The following is an 11071-nucleotide window of genomic DNA, read 5'->3' on the forward strand; positions in this document are numbered from 1 at the left end:
GACATTATACAAATAAACATAGCCGCGTAATTATAGCAACAAAAAAAATTGCATCGTTTTACACGTTATATAGTCTTATACTAGACTAGTACTTTCCCATGGCCTTAGGCATTTTCTTGCAGAACACCTGCAATCGCTTTACGTTAGTGAAAACTGTTTTTGACATTAAGAGGTTTTTGTTGTTTTATAGATCCAGCACTTTAGGAAGAACGTCGATGTCCAAGGTGATGAAATATGTTTCCCTAGACAAAGACGACTCTGCACAACTGGGCACTCTGTCGTATTTGTTTGAGTGACAAAAATTAATACTTTTTCGATTGAGTAATAATTTCTGACACACATTTATTCGTACCGAAATTAATACAGAGAAAAAAAAAAAAAGTCTTGTGATAAAGTAAATGATAAGCAAGGATGCACGAGTAATCTGTAAAGTTGCGGTCATAACTACATATCTAACTATTCCATTCTGCTTTCAAAATACTACTGCCAACATGATTGCTTGCCTATGTGCTGGTACTGCTAAAAGGGTACAGAGTCAATACAAATGACTACTTCCAACTACTTCATTCTGAAAGTAACCAGCTGATGATTATAAAAAGGTATATCATTTACGATAACAACCTGTAACGTTATAGGATGAATTAGAAAATCCACGGAGCTTTCCCTGTCAGTGTTTTATAAGACCTGAATGCCCAACAGGATCAGGCGGAAAGCGATGAAATTTATCGGCGTTTTTCTAATGACATGTCTTAGTATTTGCAGCAGACTTCCTCCACGTCTAGCATTTAGACGATCCACTCGAAAACGTTATATCAATCTATTAACTTAACATACAGATACAGAAGTGAAACAGATTGGATCCCGGACGCCTTGGCGGGTCTTTCGCAGTTGCTAATTCCGATACACCGTAAATTTCCCATTGACCGGGTACAATGCAATATTTATTCGTTTCTAAAAACTTGCTTAGGTGACAGAGGGCACTCAGAATGTTCTCAAGTCAAGTCGAGTATATTCTCAGCAAATTATAGATCACTGTCAAACTAATCAGCATATGTTGTATAAACAAAATTTCGGAATAAGCAAAACGATGTATATGCATTATTCCGAATCTATGTAAGCAGACTACTATAGGAGCCAAAGTTTAACCCAGCAGTCTTACAATTCTAGTCTTTTTCTCTAGCTACGACGCCTAGTCACACCAGCCACAAATACTTGGATCTTGGAGAGAAAGTAATGTGTGAATGTAACGTATTATTATTGAAAATAACTAAAGAATAATTAATGGCGTTATATGCTATCAATAATATATACACATATTTTGTATTTCCGTACTGTGTTCACAGTATGAGAAGGCTTCACGATTCATATTTTCCAAAATTGTCAAATGTAACCCAACATTAAAACCAATAGCTGCGTCAGAAACAGTAACATACGCGACAAGACATTATACCATTGTATAAGGATCGGACACTAAGCCTGCGACGAATGCGGTGTCGCTATTCAGAACGGATCTTACGTAAAATCGGCCAAAAATCGGGTCTCCTAAAGGGGAGATAAGCATTTAATAACTTTCCCATGACAAATCCATTTAGACGTCTAGCTTTTTTAGAAACGTGTTGTACCTGGCTAACCGTTTTTCAGCCTAATTTTCCCAATTGTTCTATTTGGCAGTGTTGTATTAGTCCGAGTAAGTCTACAAGATAATAATGGGTGTTAAAAGGTTCGTCAAGTCTCGTTCGTCAGTATTAACCCAGCGTGGTCTTTCCTATTCATAACATTTCTCATGAAACATTCGTGGCGTATTTTTTTGTAGACTATGCAAGCATTCCTATATGAAACTGATTCATATTCAGTTGCCTAATCCAAACCAAATTCTCTCATTCGTAGGTATATTCTCAGCAAATTATAGATCACTGTCAAACTATACAAAGCATCTGCATAGATCAACGGAAAACAATTTGGGCCGCATTTTCGAGAACACGTACGTCGTGTTGCAAGCGGCAGATACATAAGGGATTTCGACCTTCTTGATCGTCTGAAGGAGATCTCGATCATAAATTTATATTGACAGAGTTCTTCAATCCTTAGCAATGGATTATGTATATGGCGGAATGTGAGCTTATCAATCATCTGAGCATGCAAAATACTCAATGCTTTTTTTGCATGGAAGGCTTACTCACAAGAGGAAGAACTTAGTACAATCGCAAATTCTACGGACATTTATTTAGTTCCTCCCAGTATCACACCAAATTCTTCGTTCAGACTTCTATAGTCATGTAAGTAGAACATGATGCATTAGGGAAGTCTTAACAGGCACCGTTATTTGGGTAGCTAGCAAGCATCGCTTGAAGTGCATTCCCATGGGCATGGGGCCATCCCATGTTTTAGCTAATAGCACTTCTAAACTCTGAAAAATAGTTCTACCGCTGAGCCCCTGAGCCAGGCGAGTGTTTTGCAAAAGTCTATGTCCACTCCGGTCGTGGAACCTGCGAATGGGCCTCATCCGCAACGAAATAGATGAACGCTCTTCGTATTTCGCCAATACCACCAATGATCGAGGCTGCTGAAGGAAAAATAGAAAATAGAAAAGTGGCACTTGAAATAGATGGTAACCATCAGGTACGAGAATTATTTGATACTTTATTAGGATAGCAAGTGCTTTGAATGAATAAATTCTACATAGATGTAAACATTCGCTGCTTTAAACACCATATGAGAATTTGCGCAGTAGATGAGCGAGGGAAAGTATTTTGTTTGGTGTTCAGTATGGCTAGCGATTGAAGTTCCTGAGCCACTTGCAGGAATGGAGGAAAATACAGACTCGCTAAATAAAAGAGATGGACAATGAAGTGAATTCCTCCCTTTGGCTTTAACGCCATGAATCCAATGAGGTCATCGAACCACACTGGAATAATAACTGAAGTTTTAGCTATTCTTCACGTTATGCGTACGTCTATAAGGATAGTCACGTTTAGTGGCGAAACCAAAAATTGTTATCTCCCGAGTAAACAGATTGACTCGAAGCTTATATTTGGCTTGTCAAAGGGATTTACTCAAGCCACAGCGAGGCTGTTTAGAAGCTCTTACGAAAAAAAAAAGTTTGCTATGTACTTCATTGACTTTCCGCCTTCTGCTAGTCTCTTTTCCCTTTAAATACGATAATACTAAACAGTAAGTTAGATTTTCTAAGTTTCGATGCATTAAATTTTCCACGTAAAAAACAGAAATAATTAGATATTTTTGTCTATGCATACATATTGCGTTCGAAGCACTCGCAGTATTCGTTTCAGATGGACGCAAGAACATTTGACAGCACAGTGGCTAAATTATAGTGAGCTGTCACGCATTAACGATAAAACATCTAGATTAAATAATCTTGTTAAATTACCGAAAGAATAATATCACTTTTATATGCTTGTTGTATGAGGTTGCTTCAATGAAACTTCAAAGGATGAGTGCAGGCGATCTACTGTACGGCTCCCTTGCGCATCGGAATGGTCAGTAATCCCTAACGAGGCTTCTTTATGACGTGGGCCAATTTGTGTGTTGAACGCGTGACTGTTGATAATACCGGAGTTATGGGAGAGCTGCTTAGCCATGCGGCGTGCACTTTTCCTCGGATAATATATGGTGTTCCTGCAAAGTCGATCCAACGTGACGCAGGTGTTAGCGATGTCAAGGCTCTTGAAGCTATTTACCTCAGTTCAAGTACAAGCCTATATTGGGTTAGTGTATTCGTAATACTGAAGCTAAGCCATGTACTAACTCTGACAAGATATATGCACACGAAATTGTTGCTACTTGTTCGTGTAGCTTCTGGAGACCGTTATATGTCGAGCAGTGCAGATCATTAGTAGGTGCTAACTGAAATACTTTAAACAGAAATTTTGATAAAATAATTTAAAAGGGCAGGGTACCATAACTAATGACATGAATTAATAATATTTGAGTCTTGATAACTGCCATGCTTGAGAACAGGTCTACAGTCGAATGTTTTGCTATATTTTCGTTTATGTGCTTGCTTTTCTTTTTACTGACAGGGAATAGCAGCTAATTTCCTTGATCGATACGCCCATATTAGAATTTACAATGAAGGTTTTGTAAAAAAAATCAAGCTGTAGAAGATGATAATTACTTAGTATGCAGCAAAGGGTCGTAGTATTTTTACGCTTTGTAGGTTTTCAAATACAGTACATAGAGCTCTCAGGGGTAAGTTATTTTAGTGGTTATGGAATAAACCATGTATATACCTGAACTCCAAGGCCGGTCAATGTGGCTTTGTCTGTTCACTGAAGTAGATCCGTACAAAAATTGGTACGAAAAATGACAGTTATGAGTGAGTGATGCACTCGAATACGAACCTCAAAATGTATAGAGGGAGCATAGACACCGTCCGCATAACCGAAGACGCTCAAAGGTTGCTGCACTCGGCCGCGTACTGCATGATATGAAACTGTGATGACATCCATTAATACATAAAATAAAGACAAACGTAAGGCGTAATATTTGACTACGATAGTATGTTAACTGTTCAGTTGTACAGGGCAAGCAGACTTGCTTAAAAAGTACATTTGTATAACATTCTTGCTTTAACACGACAGGTGAAATATTAATACCAATAATGTATTTTACAGGTTTTAATGAAGTATCATTAGGCCTAAGGCCTAGTCAAGCTTCACCTGGATGGCGAATGCTGGTCGGTTCATAGCGTGTCAAGGCCTTTTCTTTGCGCTACCCTCCCAGGACATGTTGGAGCGGGCAAATTTTCACGAAGAATACACCTTAACAATACAAAAAAAAAAAACTTGTGTGCGAATCGAAACTTGCAGAAAAAATGAGAGCAGTTTAGATGCCAATAGTACGACTAGCCGATAATATAGCCGTCTACTGCAATATGCTGTTTCTGCTTCTTCAGAGTCACATATTGTGTTCTTCATCTTAACATCTCCGTTTTGTTCAGTGCAACGTAAGGCGTTAGTGAATCTAAATCAATTCTGGATCGACTCCATCATTAATAATAGTGTTCAGGTGAGAATCATTGAAGCAGGAAAACTAAGGCAGCTAGAAGATCTGCCACTATTTATTCCTGCACATCTTAAAGAAGCGCATAAGTATTTTAAAGCATTTAGCTCTAATGATGAACGTGACAACAATGGAGTAATCTAGCGGTGTATGATAGCCTTTGAAGTGAGATTTGAGGAATATATTATGGACGGTTGTCTCACTGTCGATGCTCACAAGCAATCACCTCCATGCCTGCTACACAATTCGTCGTCCTAGCTCGCCCATCTTTCTGACGTAAAAGAGCCACCATAGCCCCAGCCCTCTGTCAGCCAGCCTCCGACGATAAGGCTGGTACAATGCTCTACAGTAAAGAGATAAACAGTAACAACATGTAAAAGTCATACATCACATAACATCTCCACTTCTTCATTTTCCTTAGCTATGTTGGAACTACGCATTTAGTGCATATTTTAGCATAACTAGGCCAAACAAATTTGTGCACCATGTAAAATACATGCAACATACATCAAGTATTAGGTAAGACTATGCAATTGCGAAACCAAGTGGTTGTTGCCACTCGACCTTACGGTAACGATTAATACCGCACATGCGCAATGTCTGACCGCTCTTACCTACGAACACGAGGACCTATTTACGTATTTATACTTTTTTTGTGCACTATGGCACAACCGACGCCGTCCAAAAGCACTATGTCATTCCCCTGAATCTGACCTTATTATATCTTATCTACTTAATACATACTCATACGAACTCAAAACCCCAATTGATGCAGCTGTTCCATCAAACGTTTTACTATTTCTAACGACTATACTAAATGTTGTCCATAGCACTGCAGTATTCCACTGTGGTTCATTTACCGCCTTGCCTATTTCACTAAACCCGGTGCGTTGCTTAATCGTTAGATTCCTTTATTGTGCCACCTCGTTACCCTCTATTAGCAATTGGATTCAGGATTCAGGTGCTTTGATTTAGATATCGCCTTATCGTGTTAGCTCATGTTGTGGTCACAGAGCATTTGCTCTGACCTTTCGTGTGGATTCCTATGATCCTATTGCGATTAAGCCCTTACTGTGCTACATCTTACCCGAAAGGCGTTTCGAGACTACTCAGCTCTCTCAGAATGAGACTGACCTTGGCTTTCGAAATTCGCTGTTTGTATTAGGCGGCCTAAGAAACGAAGCCAGGAAGCGATGTAAAAGCGTTCATACGTTTTACGATTTTTTGCAAAGGGCATTGTGTTAAAGTGCGTAGAAAAACAGAAAAATATCGATTTTTTTCCTTCAAAAATACGACTTTCTACACATTGTGTATAATCTGTAAAACGAGGTAACGTTTGCGTTGAATATTTGACGAATTTTCAATTTTGCTGTTGGGACAACTGCTCACAAAGTTGTCTTTCATTTACACTAAAATGTATTTAGTTATTTTTTTTAAAACAATTCTCTAGAGCATTGTGTTTCCGTTATATTATTTCAGTATCCAGCCAAGACTATATGTAAAAGATTAAAAAAAAAATCATTAAAGCCATTCCGAACTTGCTGTCATACGCATCAATTTAAGACTATAGGATTAATTCTATCTAAATTGTCAAATATTCGTGTAATTTTGTTTACGGCTCTATCGAATGGCTAGTAAAATATGCGTGAAATTTTGTAAATATGAGGACAGTTGAAACATTTTTCTAGAATCTTCAACTTATTCAAAAATAGCCAAAAGTTGAAGCTTCGTCTTGAGTGTTTTTTTAGTTTTTCAAACAAGCTTTTCAAGATAAATAGGTTCAAACAAGCATAGGAAACAAACATTTCCAGGCTACTGTGCATGGATATTTCGATACTGCCTGTCTTTCTGCTTAGGCTAATTTTTAGAAATATTGTAGAACCATAAAAAAGAATTATGTTTGCCTGACAGTCCTGCTACGTTCTTCCCATGAGAGTTATACTTGTGTTCACCCTCTTCGGCCTTCCCGACTTTCAACACAAGGCAACATACGGATAAAAGATACACGGTCGTTTGTAGCATATTTACGCAGTATAAACGACTCACTAACTTGCCGATTGAATAGAAATCTCTCAGACGAAGACTTATAGTTGCCGATGGATTCAATCGAGAGCTTCCGACGATGTCTTTGTTGTCGACATAGAGTTCTTGACTTCGCCATGTTTGGTATAGATACACGTGCACTCACGTGCGTCCAATACACCCAGAAAGACGTAAACAGACAGTGTCCAGGGGCAAACGTCTTCGAACACTAACGCGCCGTTAAGGTCTTGGTAAATGAAATGATCCTTTAACAAAGAAGACGGTTACATCCCAAATGTTTTTCTGATTAATATTATATTTATCTGAGCGTTGTCCGGACCAGAGTTAAATCAAGAAGGTAATTTCCTTCGCATTGATTATCAGTAAAACGTTGACCATAAGCACACCCAAATCATTTGGTATAGCACAAGCAAACACAATTTAATATGATATGAAAGGTAACAGCCAATTTTCCTGTGTCACGCTTGTGGACAAACCTAACCCCAATCTAACTCGGTTTATCGAAACGTATCGCTATTTGGCGTTTTAGCTCAAGTGTAACGTAAACTTGACCTGACATATAAAGCATTTTAGTTTTGAAGATCGGCCGCGTTTGTCCGGTGCACTCTACTAGCTGATTCCATTACATACATCAATTATTTTTTCCTATGCATAAATGATAGCAGAGGCCATATCTTTAGTGTCCTATTATTATAAGACAAATTTAAGTAATCCCTAAAAAAAAGAACTAATAGTAAAAACAATAAACCCATAGTTCTCGCTTAGAGGTCACTCAGACACTAAATTAAACAGAACGTTTATACGGAAGACCTACTTCAGCCTTCTCCATTTATTGACGCCATGCATTTTTACAGCCGTATGGTCTTTGAACTCGGGACAAGATTAAATATTGACAGGTAAGGAGGGTAGCGACTGCGTTCGAAATAGTGCAAACGATAAATGAAGGGCTCATAGTAATAGTGCCCCGATGTTTTGTTGTGGTGGGCCACAGTAAACCGCTTTCCACAGCTGCGCGATTAGAAGATTCACAGACCTATGATAACTACCTTCCGCCTTAAACGTAGCAGCTGGAACTTTGTTTAAAAAACAAGGATAATTAGCCTCAGGTAGCCAGATACTGACTGAAAAACCTTGTAAACAACCCGTAAAGGCGGTAAGCGCAAATGCACAAGTTATCTATGGCATACATATTATAAGTGCCGACAAAGCTGACGGCGTTAAGAACGCAAGAACATAACTTAAACAAGCTGATCAAAATGTGAAAACAGACGGATGGACTCCGCACGGCCTCGACAGCCAAGTCAACGCAACGAGATGATATCCTTTACCTCTAATTGGTAAGAATTTTGTGTATGCGTGTAAATCCTTAAGGTAAAGAGTTTCTACCAGTAAATTTACGTCGAAAGTTCTATTCGGCCATGAAATTGTTTCTGTAATTTCTAACTACTGGCAACATTTGGTGCATCTTGTGAACTAGCCGCAAATATCAATTATGAAACAGGCGGCTAGACATGGAATCAAAGACTTCATTAATAGTTCTACCCTTAAATACTTTATCTATTCAAATACAGAAGCTCTGCAGCTAATCTTAAATTCAACCCAGTAAATCTGACTTGGCAATACATATTTTGTATTATTAATTTAACATGAGGCATTTTCAAGAAGCTTGAACGAAACCTATAGAATACGCATTGTCCTCTACAGAAATTTAAATTCCTATTTGTTTTGTCACGGGACGTCCCATGCGCCAGCAGTTTTCTGTCCGCTAATATTTTCGGTCGCAGAAGGAGCTGCTAGAAAACAACAAAATATAACGAATCCTAAATCTGTATTTGCTTGTGTATTACATTCACTTAATACAGACGAACTAAATTTGTAAAATCCTCAGGATATTACACCTCCGCAGGTTTCTGCATTACAAAAGCGTATATAAAAGTCTATTTGACGTTCTCGCCATCCGAAACGTAGATGTTTATTAATCCAGACAAAAGGACAATTTGGCTAAAGTCAAATGAAAAGGCCACATGTGGCCAGTCACTTTCGGCCTGTTTTAATCGCCCGAGTTCGACATGGCGCAATTGTGACGCATTGACGGACGTAAAATTCGAAATATTCAAGTGACGCCATTTTGACGGACGACACAAACGATAGACGATACGTAACTGTGTCTTTTTCACTCGATTAAAATATGATTACTCTATTATGAACATCTAATTTTCTTTGTAGCATTTTTTGCTACTTTAAGAGCTTCAACGAGCAATATTTATGTATGTCTACGCGTACTAATCCACGTATACTGTGGACTCTATAGTATGACCCTACAGAACTTTTTTGGGCACCAGGAGGCTCTTGAGTCTCGAAAAAGCCATTATTTTTTCAAACTTGAAAAGGGTACTTGCTACTTATTTCTGTTACCTTTGCATCAGATTTACAACGGTGAGGTAACGTTGATTCTACTAATATAACGGGATTCTAATCGATTAGCGCACAAATTATGCCGATATTAGGATGAAATGTATATTTCTCCTGTCATTTCTTTGGCTTTAACAGTTTTATTTTTTTACTTAAATTTACAGCAACCATTTAGTTCTATTAAACCTGTGTTTTTTAGACACCCAATTGATGAGATACCTATGAGCCCGCTATTTTTGAGTGTCAAGAGCTCAACGTAGGGTTGCTGCGTAACGGGCAAAATTTCTCATCAAAATCAAATTTTCCATGCCAATTCTACAATAGACAATAAAATAGTTGTGAATTTAGAGGTGGGGGCAAGTTTGACACGAGTGACATATCATTACCTAGAGGCAATAGCTTCCGCACGACTGTGACAGACAAAAAAGAATATAGGCCGCCTTAGTGTATAATGACTGATAAATTTGCACTAATGATACTGTTCGATGATCTAACATAATACGCAGTTTGGCTAAATGGGAAGGGAAAAAATTTCTCCGAAGATCTGTACATTTGTGAGTTCCGACGATGCGAACCGCGGCGTAATGACCGCGTAAATCGGGAGAGAGAGAGGGTACAGGTATATGCTATTCCCACCAGTATGTTGACACAGTAAACGTACTATGTTTGTCAATTGCAATGTTGTACTCTCTGTGCCTTTGAACCAAACAATTAAACAAGTAAAACTGTCTAGCCACCACGCCTCAGAACGCTGCCGCAAACAAACTGGAGTGTCAATGTCTAACTCAAACGGAAAAAATGAGTATAAACAGTTATCTAGGGAATGGCTTTTGGCTAAAAAAACTATCGGCGCCTCAAAACCTTCGCCAGAATGAACCTTTGGATGCAGTACAGCTCACAAAAAATGCACGTTATAAACTCCCATTATATCCAGTGAGTTAGTAATAGCGTTTCTTTGGCAGGTCCTTATCATACATGCTGCCTCGGTACAACCAGTGACCAAATTATGAATATTTTGTACTTTACCAAATCATTCATTCATTCAAATACTGTAAATCTGCCGAAAAATGTTTAATCTTTTGCACGCGACGCGATTAAATTTTACAAGACAGCGTTTTTATCTGACATCCGATAGCAGCGTTCTGGGTCGCTGTAAACGCAAAACCTCGCGGTTTCGTTTCATAGAAAATTTCCTTTCTTCGCCCTTTCAAAACTTACTGACGTGGTTCTAGTTATATGTAACTATTTAGTCCAATAACTTACCTAGATATTTTGCATTTGTGAATCGGTCATGATCACTATATGCTCATCAAAATAGAATTGCTTTTAGCAGATCGCGCGGCAATTTACCAAAAAGTCTTATACATTGGACCTTGACGTCTTCTCATTATGATTTTGAAAAAAACTAGCTTATGAAGCTAGTTTTCTTAATCGATTTGCGTTGAACGCTGTCTCAGTGTTATGGCTAGTAATTATCCTATATACTGAATGATGTAATCAATGGCGCAGATTTAAATTAGTTAGAAAAGTACACTCATGTTTTCTACGATTTTTTGAAACCAAATGCCTATATATATATATATATATATTTATA

General features: G+C 38.2%; 1 long non-coding RNA gene across 2 annotated transcripts in view; it reads left to right on the top strand.

Moving 5' to 3' along the window:
* The window catches only part of LOC147752581 (uncharacterized), a 6241-nt gene extending 873 nt beyond the window's left edge, over positions 1-5368 (top strand). The window contains exons 1-3 of one of the 2 annotated variants that reach the window (XR_015313673.1): positions 2367-2619; positions 3428-3725; positions 4635-5368. This is a non-coding gene — a long non-coding RNA (uncharacterized LOC147752581). Of the gene's footprint in view, positions 1-2366; positions 2620-3427; positions 3726-4634 lie in introns of those variants that run through there. The other variant, XR_015313672.1, reaches the window with a different exon arrangement.
* Positions 5369-11071: the final 5703 nt, after the last annotated feature.

Source organism: Varroa jacobsoni, unplaced genomic scaffold (genome assembly GCF_002532875.2).
Source record: "Varroa jacobsoni isolate VJ856 unplaced genomic scaffold, vjacob_1.0 scaffold_1149, whole genome shotgun sequence".
In the NCBI taxonomy this organism is placed as follows: Eukaryota; Metazoa; Arthropoda; class Arachnida; order Mesostigmata; family Varroidae; genus Varroa; species Varroa jacobsoni.